The following is a 12,225-nucleotide window of genomic DNA, read 5'->3' on the forward strand; positions in this document are numbered from 1 at the left end:
TGAAGATTCAAAATTGTGGATTAGGTGCATCCCTAGTTCAAATACTGCTGGGTGTTTGTCCTCCTCATTGTATATACTATACTACTCCTCCTCATTGTATATACTGTACTACTCCTCCTCACTGTATATACTATACTACTCCTCCTCATTGTATATACTGTACTACTCCTCCTCATTGTATATACTGTACTACTCCTCCTCACTGTATATACTATACTACTCCTCCTCATTGTATATACTATACTACTCCTCCTCATTGTATATACTGTACTACTCCTCCTCACTGTATATACTATACTACTCCTCCTCATTGTATATACTGTACTACTCCTCCTCACTGTATATACTATACTACTCCTCCTCATTGTATATACTATACTACTCCTCCTCATTGTAAATACTGTACTACTCCTCCTCATTGTATATACTGTACTACTCCTCCTCACTGTATATACTATACTACTCCTCCTCATTGTATATACTATACTACTCCTCCTCATTGTATATACTGTACTACTCCTCCTCATTGTATATACTGTACTACTCCTCCTCATTGTATATACTGTACTACTCCTCCTCATTGTATATACTATACTACTCCTCCTCATTGTATATACTGTACTACTCCTCCTCACTGTATATACTGTACTACTCCTACTCATTGTATATACTGTACTACTCCTCCTCATTGTATATACTGTACTACTCCTCCTCATTGTATATACTGTACTACTCCTCCTCACTGTATATACTGTACTACTCCTCCTCATTGTATATACTGTACTACTCCTCCTCATTGTATATACTGTACTACTCCTCCTCATTGTATATACTATACTACTCCTCCTCATTGTATATACTATACTACTCCTTCTCATTGTATATACTATACTACTCCTCCTCATTGTATATACTATACTACTCCTCCTCATTGTATATACTGTACTACTCCTCCTCATTGTATATACTGTACTACTCCTCCTCATTGTATATACTGTACTACTCCTCCTCATTGTATATACTATACTACTCCTCCTCATTGTATATACTGTACTACTCCTCCTCATTGTATATACTGTACTACTCCTCCTCATTGTATATACTGTACTATGCCTCCTCATTGTATATACTGTACTACTCCTCCTCATTGTATATACTGTACTACTCCTCCTCATTGTATATACTGTACTATGCCTCCTCATTGTATATACTGTACTACTCCTCCTCATTGTATATACTGTACTACTCCTCCTCACTGTATATACTGTATATAAATTGTGCTGCAGGAGCTTATTTTTGTGTTCCAGGCTTGAAGGCAACATTTAGTTGTATAAAATCAAAGTGTTCTGCCAAACAGAGCCTCCCTGGCTGCCACTCCACATAGGGGCCCCCAAATAGACAATCACAGCCCTTAGTTGGCATCACCCAGGAACTTTTTTGTACTTGTGTTGCTCCCCAACTCTTTTTGCAAACTGAATGTGGCTCACAGGTAAAAAAGGTTGGTTCACCTCTGTGCTGGAGTATCCTGACCATAACTCTACTAATGCTGGAGTATCGTGACCATAAATCTACTAATGCTGGAGTATCCTGACCATAACTCTACTAATGCTGGAGTATCGTGACCATAAATCTACTAATGCTGGAGTATCTTGACCATAACTCTACTAATGCTAGAGTATCCTGACCATAACTCTACTAATGCTGGAGTATCCTGACCATAACTCTACTAATGCTGGAGTATCCTGACCATAACTCTACTAATGCTAGAGTATCCTGACCATAACTCTACTAATGCTGGAGTATTGTGACCATAAATCTACTAATGCTGGAGTATCCTGACCATAACTCTACTAATGCTAGAGTATCCTGACCATGACTCTACTAATGCTGGAGTATCGTGACCATAAATCTACTAATGCTGGAGTATCCTGACCATAAATCTACTAATGCTGGAGTATCCTGACCATAAATCTACTAATGCTGGAGTATCCTGACCATAACTCTACTAATGCTGGGGGATCCTTACCATGAATCGACTAATGCTGGAGTATCCTGACCATAACTCTACTAATGCTAGAGTATCCTGACCATAACTCTACTAATGCTGGAGTATCGTGACCATAAATCTACTAATGCTGGAGTATCCTGACCATAACTCTACTAATGCTAGAGTATCCTGACCATAACTCTACTAATGCTGGAGTATCCTGACCATAACTCTACTAATGCTGGAGTATCCTGACCATAACTCTACTAATGCTAGAGTATCCTGACCATAACTCTACTAATGCTGGAGTATCATGACCATAAATCTACTAATGCTGGAGTATCCTGACCATAACTCTACTAATGCTGGAGTATCGTGACCATAAATCTACTAATGCTGGAGTATCCTAACCATAACTCTACTAATGCTAGAGTATCCTGACCATAACTCTACTAATGCTGGAGTATCCTGACCATAACTCTACTAATGCTGGAGTATCCTGACCATAACTCTACTAATGCTGAGTATCCTGACCATAAACTCACTAATGCTGGAGTATCATGACCATAAATCTACTAATGCTGGAGTATCCTGACCATAACTCTACTAATGCTGGAGTATCCTGACCATAACTCTACTAATGCTGGAGTATCCTGACCATAACTCTACTAATGCTAGAGTATCCTGACCATAACTCTACTAATGCTGGAGTATCGTGACCATAAATCTACTAATGCTGGAGTATCCTGACCATAACTCTACTAATGCTGGAGTATCGTGACCATAAATCTACTAATGCTGGAGTATCGTGACCATAAATCTACTAATGCTGGAGTATCCTGACCATAACTCTACTAATGCTGGAGTATCCTGACCATAACTCTACTAATGCTGGAGTATCCTGACCATAACTCTACTAATGCTGGAGTATCGTGACCATAAATCTACTAATGCTGGAGTATCGTGACCATAAATCTACTAATGCTGGAGTATCCTGACCATAACTCTACTAATGCTGGCGTATCCTGACCATAACTCTACTAATGCTAGAGTATCCTGACCATAACTCTACTAATGCTGGAGTATCCTGACCATAACTCTACTAATGCTAGAGTATCCTGACCATAACTCTACTAATGCTGGAGTATCATGACCATAAATCTACTAATGCTGGAGTATCCTGACCATAACTCTACTAATGCTGGAGTATCCTGACCATAACTCTACTAATGCTGGAGTATCCTGACCATAACTCTACTAATGCTAGAGTATCCTGACCATAACTCTACTAATGCTGGAGTATCATGACCATAAATCTACTAATGCTGGAGTATCCTGACCATAACTCTACTAATGCTGGAGTATCGTGACCATAAATCTACTAATGCTGGAGTATCGTGACCATAAATCTACTAATGCTGGAGTATCCTGACCATAACTCTACTAATGCTGGAGTATCCTGACCATAACTCTACTAATGCTGGGGGATCCTGACCATAAATCTACTAATGCTGGAGTATCCTGACCATAACTCTACTAATGCTGGAGTATCCTGACCATAACTCTACTAATGCTGGGGGATCCTGACCATAAATCTACTACTGCTGGAGAATAGTTTGGATTTGCATAAGTGAAAATGCTTAAAATACTATCCTGATTGGTCAGCAAATAGAGATTATGGGAGAGGGGCAAATAAAAGGTGCACAGTAAGAGGGGTCGGAGGAGAAGATGGGGTGACAGGGGGAGGCACAGTAAAGCTGCTCATCCACGAGTTTTCATTGGTCGGTGACAGATATCAGTACCTCATGTAATACAGGGCCCAATGGAGAGAGAGGGATGGGAGAGTGGGGGCCACTGTGGGACACAAGATACAGGGTGGGGGGAGTTAATCCCAGTGAATACAGGGAATACAATCAGACTGCTGGATCCCGGGTGCCAGGGATTCTAACTGTCATTGCTGAGAGATGACACTCAGGTGGAACATCTTAATCAATGGAATAATGTGAAGTGGGCCTGGATTTTCCAGACTGTTCCCCCCATCGCTACGAGTGAAGTTATTTCTTTTGTGTTTATCCCAAGTGCTAATATTAGCCCAGCGATAATTCTGGGAGACGGGGTGCTGGGGGCTCCTTATATGGCCTGAGGGTGAAGTCACGTCTCTGGGACACCGACGGGAAAACCACGTAACCCTTTCCTGCCCCTCGTAACGACTGTATCAGCCCATATAGGGGAGCAGGGAGGGGCACACTATGGGCACCTGAGGGGGGAGCTCCATCTGTCCAGTGGGCGACATTGTAATTGGCATTTAATAGCCAAAACTTCCACCCCCAGTGCCAACAACTGCCCCCATGTGCCCCCTCTGTAATCACAGCAGGACACAACTAAATGAACCTTCTCCTTCAGTTACATCACTCACACTCAAACCAACCACTCACACTCAAACCAACCACTCACACTCAAACCAACCACTCATACTCTTCAACCAACCACTCACACTCAAACCAACCACTCACACTCTTCTACCAACCACTCACACTCTTCTACCAACCACTCACACTCGTCTACCAACCACTCACACTCTTCTACCAACCACTCCCATTCTTCTACCAACCACTCACACTCTTCTACCAACCACTCCCATTCCTCTACCAACCACTCACACTCTTCTACCAATCACTCACACTCTTCTACCAACCACTCACACTCTTCTGCCAACCACTCACACTCAAACCAACCACTCACACTCTGCTACCAACCACTCACACTCTTCTACCAAACACTCACAATCTTCTACCAACCACTCACACTCTGCTACTAACCACTCACACTCTTCTACCAACCACTCACACTCTGCTACCAACCACTCACACTCTTCTACCAACCACTCACACTCTGCTACCAACCACTCACACTCTTCTACCAACCACTCACACTCTTCTACCAACCACTCACACTCTTCTACCAACCACTCACACTCTGCTACCAACCACTCACACTCTTCTACCAACCACTCACACTCTTCTACCAACCACTCACACTCTTCTACCAAACACTCACACTCTTCTACCAACCACTCACACTCTTCTACCAACCACTCACACTCTGCTACCAACCACTCACACTCTTCTACCAACCACTCACAATCTGCTACCAACCACTCACACTCTTCTACCAACCACTCACACTCTTCTACCAACCACTCACACTCTTCTACCAACCACTCACACTCTTCTACCAAACACTCACACTCTAATACCAACCACTCACACTCTGCTACTAACCATTCACACTCTTCTACCAACCACTCACACTCTGCTACCAACCACTCACACTCTTCTACCAAACACTCACACTCTTCTACCAACCACTCACACTCTTCTACCAAACACTCACACTGGCATCACATGGTCATTCATTTTCTCCTGGGAGGGAAAGATTGGACTGAAACCAGGGAGCAGGATAAATAGGGGTGCAGGTAAAATATCAGGGGTTCAGGGGGTAAAATAACTCTGTAAGCAGATCTCATCACTGACACCCCTAAGATTTCAATAGACCCCTTAAGACTTTGACTTGCAGACAGTTAAGAATTATCGCTCAATCTGTGAGTTTTGTCTGTAACTGAGTCGGACAGAAATAGCGAATATAAAAATGTCCCTAAATGGGAGAGAAATGAGAATGAATGAAAATGTAATTAAAGGGAAGCACAAAATGTGGTTTTCTGGGAAATCTACTCACCAAGGAACTGGACTAGATGGAGAGGGAGAGACAAAGAGAGACAGATGGAGAGTTAGAGAGAGTGAGGGGTACAGGAGGGGGTACAGGCATAGAGCCCTGCAAGTGAACGTGAGAGCCAGGGGGGACCCTTATATTAGACGTCTGCTCAAGGATTAGAGTTGTATCACTGTATGAAAAGGACCCAGATGGACATGATGCACTTGGCACCCCCAACAGAGACCCAGCATTTATACGCAGAGAACCCAGCATTTATGTGCAGAAACCCCAGCATTTATAAGCAGAGACCCCAGCATTTATACGCAGAGACCCCAGCATTTATAAGCAGTGACCCCAGCATTTATACGCAGAGACCCCAGCATTTATGCGCAGAGACCCCAGCATTTATACGCAGAGAACCCAGCATTTATGCGCAGAGACCCCAGCATTTATACGCAGAGACCCCAGCATTTATACGCAGAGAACCCAGCATTTATGCGCAGAGACCCCAGCATTTATACGCAGAGACCCCAGCATTTATAAGCAGAGACCCCAGCATTTATACGCAGAGAACCCAGCATTTATAAGCAGAGACCCCAGCATTTATACGCAGAGACCCCAGCATTTATACGCAGAGACCCCAGCATTTATAAGCAGAGACCCCAGCATTTATAAGCAGAGACCCCAGCATTTATAAGCAGAGACCCCAGCATTTATACGCAGAGACCCCTGCATTTATAAGCAGAGACCCCAGCATTTATACGCAGAGACCCCAGCATTTATAAGCAGTGACCCCAGCATTTATACGCAGAGACCCCAGCATTTATGCGCAGAGACCCCAGCATTTATACGCAGAGAACCCAGCATTTATGCGCAGAGACCCCAGCATTTATACGCAGAGACCCCAGCATTTATAAGCAGAGACCCCAGCATTTATACGCAGAGAACCCAGCATTTATGCGTAGAGACCCCAGCATTTATACGCAGAGACCCCAGCATTTATACGCAGAGAACCCAGCATTTATACGCAGAGAACCCAGCATTTATACGCAGAGAACCCAGCATTTATACGCAGAGACCCCAGCATTTATAAGCAGAGACCCCAGCATTTATACGCAGAGAACCCAGCATTTATGCGTAGAGACCCCAGCATTTATACGCAGAGACCCCAGCATTTATACGCAGAGAACCCAGCATTTATGTGCAAAGTCCCCAGTATTTATACGCAGAGACCCCAGCATTTATACGCAGTAGGGATGCACCGAATCCAGGATTCGGTTCGGGATTTGGCCAGGATTCGGCCGAATACTTCTGCCCTGCCGAACCAAATTGGGGGCGGGAGGGAAATCGTGTGACTTTTTGTCACAAAACCAGGAAGTAAAAAATGTTTTCCCCTTACCACCCCTAATTTGCATATGCAAATTAGGATTCGGTTCGGTATTCCGGGTCCGAATCTTCCTCGAAGGATTTGGGGGTTCGGCCGAATCCAAAATAGTGGATTTGGTGCATCCCTAATACGCAGAGACTCCAGCATTTATCCGCAGAGACCCCAGCATTTATACGCAGAAACCCCAGCATTTATACGCAGAGACCCCAGCATTTATACGCAGAGACCCCAGCATTTATACGCAGAGAACCCTGCATTTATGTGCAAAGTCCCCAGTATTTATACGCAGAGACCCCAGCATTTATACGCAGTAGGGATGCACCGAATCCAGGATTCGGTTCGGGATTTGGCCAGGATTCGGCCGAATACTTCTGCCCTGCCGAACCAAATTGGGGGCGGGAGGGAAATCGTGTGACTTTTTGTCACAAAACCAGGAAGTAAAAAATGTTTTCCCCTTACCACCCCTAATTTGCATATGCAAATTAGGATTCGGTTCGGTATTCGGCCGAATCTTCCTCGAAGGATTTGGGGGTTCGGCCGAATCCAAAATAGTGGATTTGGTGCATCCCTAATACGCAGAGACTCCAGCATTTATCCGCAGAGACCCCAGCATTTATACGCAGAAACCCCAGCATTTATACGCAGAGACCCCAGCATTTATATGCAGAGGCCCCAGCATTTATACGCAGAGACCCCAGCATTTATACGCAGAAACACCAGCATTTATAAGCAGAGACCCCAGCATTTATACGCAGAGACCCCAGCATTTATACGCAGAGACCCCAGCATTTATATGCAGAGGCCCCAGCATTTATATGCAGAGGCCCCAGCATTTATAAGCAGAGACCCCAGCATTTATACGCAGAGACCCCAGCATTTATAAGCAGAGACCCCAGCATTTATCCGCAGAGACCCCAGCATTAATGCACAGCAGCAATTGAGTTTATATATATATATGGCCTGACACTGGGATATTAGTGTTGCTGTACAGTGCTGAGTACACCTATACCTTAACCCTGGGTGTGCCAGAGGTGAGTATCATGTTCCGGTTTACCCCGGGGCACAAGAGCAGGAAGGGCAGATGATTGATGGTTACTGGACCAGTAAGGCAAGTGATTGGTGTGAGTACAATTAAAGGGACAGTGTTGCTATATATATATATATATACTGTATATATAAATGTATGTGTCCAGGGAAAGGCACAGCTGTGGTGGCCCCTGAGCTGGGAGCAATGGCACCTTCCAATGAGTGTGGCCCCAGCTCCAATTTCTAACACTGAGGCCCTAACTGCCCCGGGGGATAAAGGCGCAGGAGGGGGAGGGAGGAGAGGGGGCAGGAGCCTGGGGCAAGAGGGACCAGCTGGATCTGTGGGGAGGGAAATGCTGAGCATTTGAAGAATGTCCCCAACTATCACCTGGGATCTGTAACCCATACAGTGCCAGGTACTGCCTCATGACCCTTGAGTGCCCTGTTTGTTAACCGTGTGTCACAAGATGTTGTTGGACTACAGCTCCCAGCAGTCTTTCACCCTTAATTATAAAATGTACTATGCTGGGAGTTGTAGTTCAGCAGCACCTGGGCCCCAAGGACTCCAGTGGGAGGGGTCACCTCTCTGGCTATGGAAGGGAGCACTTTGGGTGATAGATTGCTAGCTCTGTTCCCCATTAGAGTTGTGGGCGGTGCTCTATGCTCAGTGAGACAGATGGTTTCCATAATCCCAACTCAGCGCTGGCCCGTTCCAACTGCTGACAAACAGCAAAGCTTTATAGAAATGTTCTCACCTCTTTGGTCTGGATCAAGGGCCCGAGGAACATTTCGGGAAGGAAAGGAAATCCATAAATATATCTGTATCCCCCACAAGTAACAACCCATCACCCCGTGGGGACAGGAATCAGCGTTTCCTTGAAATGATCCAGCGGAAACCCCCAATATAAAAGATTTATGTCAAACCCCTGAAAGTGCAGCCAAATGTGCCATCAGCAAATTATTCTGCCTTGTTCCTGAGTGGGACAAAACTGCTTGTCCACTATATACAGGATATACAGTCATAGGAGAAAGTTTGGGAACCCCTCTTAATTCTTTGGACTTTTGTTTCTCATTGGCTGAGCTTTCTTTTAATATATAACTCGCCTTATGGAAACAGTAGTATTTCAGCAGTGACATCAAGTTTATTGGATTAACAGAAAATATACAATATACATCATAACAAAATGAGACAGGTGCATAAATTTGGGCACCCCAACAGAGATATTCCATCAATACTTAGTTACAAATGTAACAGCCTCTAGACCAGTGATCCCCAACCAGTAGCTCGTGAGTAACATGTTTCTCTCCAACCCCTTGGATGTTGCTCCCAGTGGCCTCAAAGCAGGTGATTATTTTTGAATTCCAGGCTTGGAGGCAAGTTCTGGTTGTATAAAAACCAGGTGCACTGCCAAACAGAGTCTCAATGTAGGTTGACAATCCTCATAGGGGCTACCAAATGGCCAATCACAGCCCTTATTTGGCTCCCCAGGAACATTTTTCATGTTAGTGTTGCTCCCCAACTCCTTTTACTTCTGAATGTTGCTCACGGGTTCAAAAGGTTGGGGATCCCTGCTCTAGACGCCTCCTATAGCCTTTGATGAGTGTCTGGATTCTGGATTTTCCATGATATTCAAGTCGGGGGACCCCAGAATATTGTACTTGTCCCTCTGCATAAATGTCTTTGTAGATTTCCAAGTGAGTTTAGGGTCATTGTCTTGTTGGAATATCCGACCCCTGCAGCTTAACTTCAACTTTGTGACTGATGCCTGAACATTATCCTGAACAATTTGTTCATATTGGGTTGAATTCATCCAACCCTGGACTTTAACATGGGCCTTAGTAGTCCCTGAACTAGCCACACAGCCCCTGAACTAGCCACACAGCCCCTGAACTAGCCACACAGCCCCTGAAATAGCCCCACAGCCCCTGAACTAGCCACACAGCCCCTGAACTAGCCACACAGCCCCTGAACTAGCCACACATCCCCTGAACTAGCCACACAGCCCCTTAACTAGCCACACAGCCCCTGAACTAGCCACACAGCCCCACAGCATGATGGGACCTCCACCAAATGTGACAGTCGGTAGCAGGTGTTTTTCTTGGAATGTCGTGTTCTTCTTCCGCCATGTAAAGCGCTTTTTGTTATGAGCAAATAAGTCAATTTGTGTCTCCTCAGTCCAAAGCTCTTTGTTCCCAAATGCCTGTGTGTTGTGTAAATGATCTTTTCCATAGAACAAGCGAGTGTGTTTGTGTGAGTGCAGAAAGGGCTTCTCATCCCCCTGCCATACACATGTTCTTTGTGCAAATTGTGCTGAATTGTAGAACGATGTACAGATACACCTGCATCTGCAGCAAGATCTTCTTGCAGCTCTTTGGAGGTGATCTTTGGCTTGTCTGTAACATTCTCACAATCCTCCGCATATGTCGCTCCTGTATTTTTCTTGGCCTGTCAGACCTGGGTTTTACAGCAACTGTGCCTGTGGCCTTCCATTTCCTCATTCCATCCCTTACAGTTGAAACTGACAGTTTAATAAACCTCTGAGATGCTTTTTGTAGCCTTCCCCTAAACCCTGATACTGAACAATCTTTGTTTTCAGATCTTTTGAGAGTTGCTTTGAGGATCCCATGCTGTCACTCTTCAGAGGAGAGTCAAACAGAAGCACAACTTGCAATTGGTCACCTTAAATACCTTTTCTCATGATTGGACCCACCTGCCTATGAAGTTCAAGGTTTAACCAGCTAATCCAACCAATTTGGTGTTGCCAGTAATCAGTATTGAGCAGTTACATGCATTCAAATTAGCAAAATTACAGTGCTACGCAATATGTTGGCGCTATATAAATACATGTTAATAATAATAATAAAATTACAAGGGTACTCAAATTGTTCACAGCCAGATTTTCATATGACTGTATACATATATATATATGCGACTGATCATGTGTACATATACGTATATATAGTTGTACTTCCATATAGTTGTTCTTGGTGCCGCTCAGTCCATCTTGCCCTCCATTCCAGCCTGAGTGCTGCTGCGCCTATTGAGGAACCCTGAAGCAACCGACACCTCCAGATCAGGCAGTAGCTGCAGGGGTCCCTGTCAGTCCTGGGGGGATGTAGTGTCAGTGGGTTGGGGAGAGAATGGGTCTCCCACTATAACCTTTATATAATATATATAATATTACCTTAATACAGGGGAGCTGCAGGGGTGTAACTAGCAGACCCAGCAGTTGCAAGGGGGGGGGGGAGGAGTGTAGGGGGCCCAGCAAGGCCCTAAATAAGGAGAAATTTCAATATATCTTACCAGTGTTGCAGGGGCCTTAATTGGGCCCATTAATATCTGCAGCACTGCTGTCCCACAAACCCAAGTGATGACCAAGGGGCAACTCAGGATGGACATCAGGCAGCCAGGGGGTGAGGGAAGTACCCAGCATGCCAATCCTTTAAGCCTTTTGGGATACTTGGGGCCCCTGGAAATATTGGTCGCACGTCTGGAAACTCCGGGGCCAAGTAGTATTGCAGTGGGCAGCACATTAATGGTCTGCGTGTTGCACCTCCACATGCTACTGACTGCCACTTAGTGAACTCCATGCCCCTGTGCCAAACTCATCCCCTAAACTGACTGGGGAAAATGGTGCCACAACCAGGCTGAGATGAGTATTTGGAAGGTGCCAGTGACTGCCTGTTATTCTGGGGAAATAAAGCTGCGTGGTGATTGGATGCATTGAGCACTAATGCATGGGGGGGATGTCACATTCTCTTTATTATGGACAAGAAGAGTTTTTGGCTGGAGTTCCCTCTAACAGGCGACTCTTGTTCTACTTTTGTGCATCTGGCGCATGTTCCAGCACCCAAGGGCATTTATCTTGGGTCTGTCCTAAAGCAGTGGGGGTCGAACCAGCACCCTAACCCCATAACCAGCACCACACTTCCCCCAAAACCCAATGGCACATTAAGTTCTTGTAGGGACTGGGTACAAAGTAACATCTGGCTCATTAGAGCAAGCGGTGCCGAGGGGGAGCCGGGGTTGCACAGTAGTGAGCATTGTGAGGGTTAAGCTGATTCTAATCCTGCATCTGGGGATGTGAGAGGGGCAGGAAGTTTGGGAAGGGGT

This window comes from Xenopus laevis, chromosome 5L (genome assembly GCF_017654675.1).
Source record: "Xenopus laevis strain J_2021 chromosome 5L, Xenopus_laevis_v10.1, whole genome shotgun sequence".
In the NCBI taxonomy this organism is placed as follows: domain Eukaryota; kingdom Metazoa; phylum Chordata; class Amphibia; order Anura; family Pipidae; genus Xenopus; species Xenopus laevis.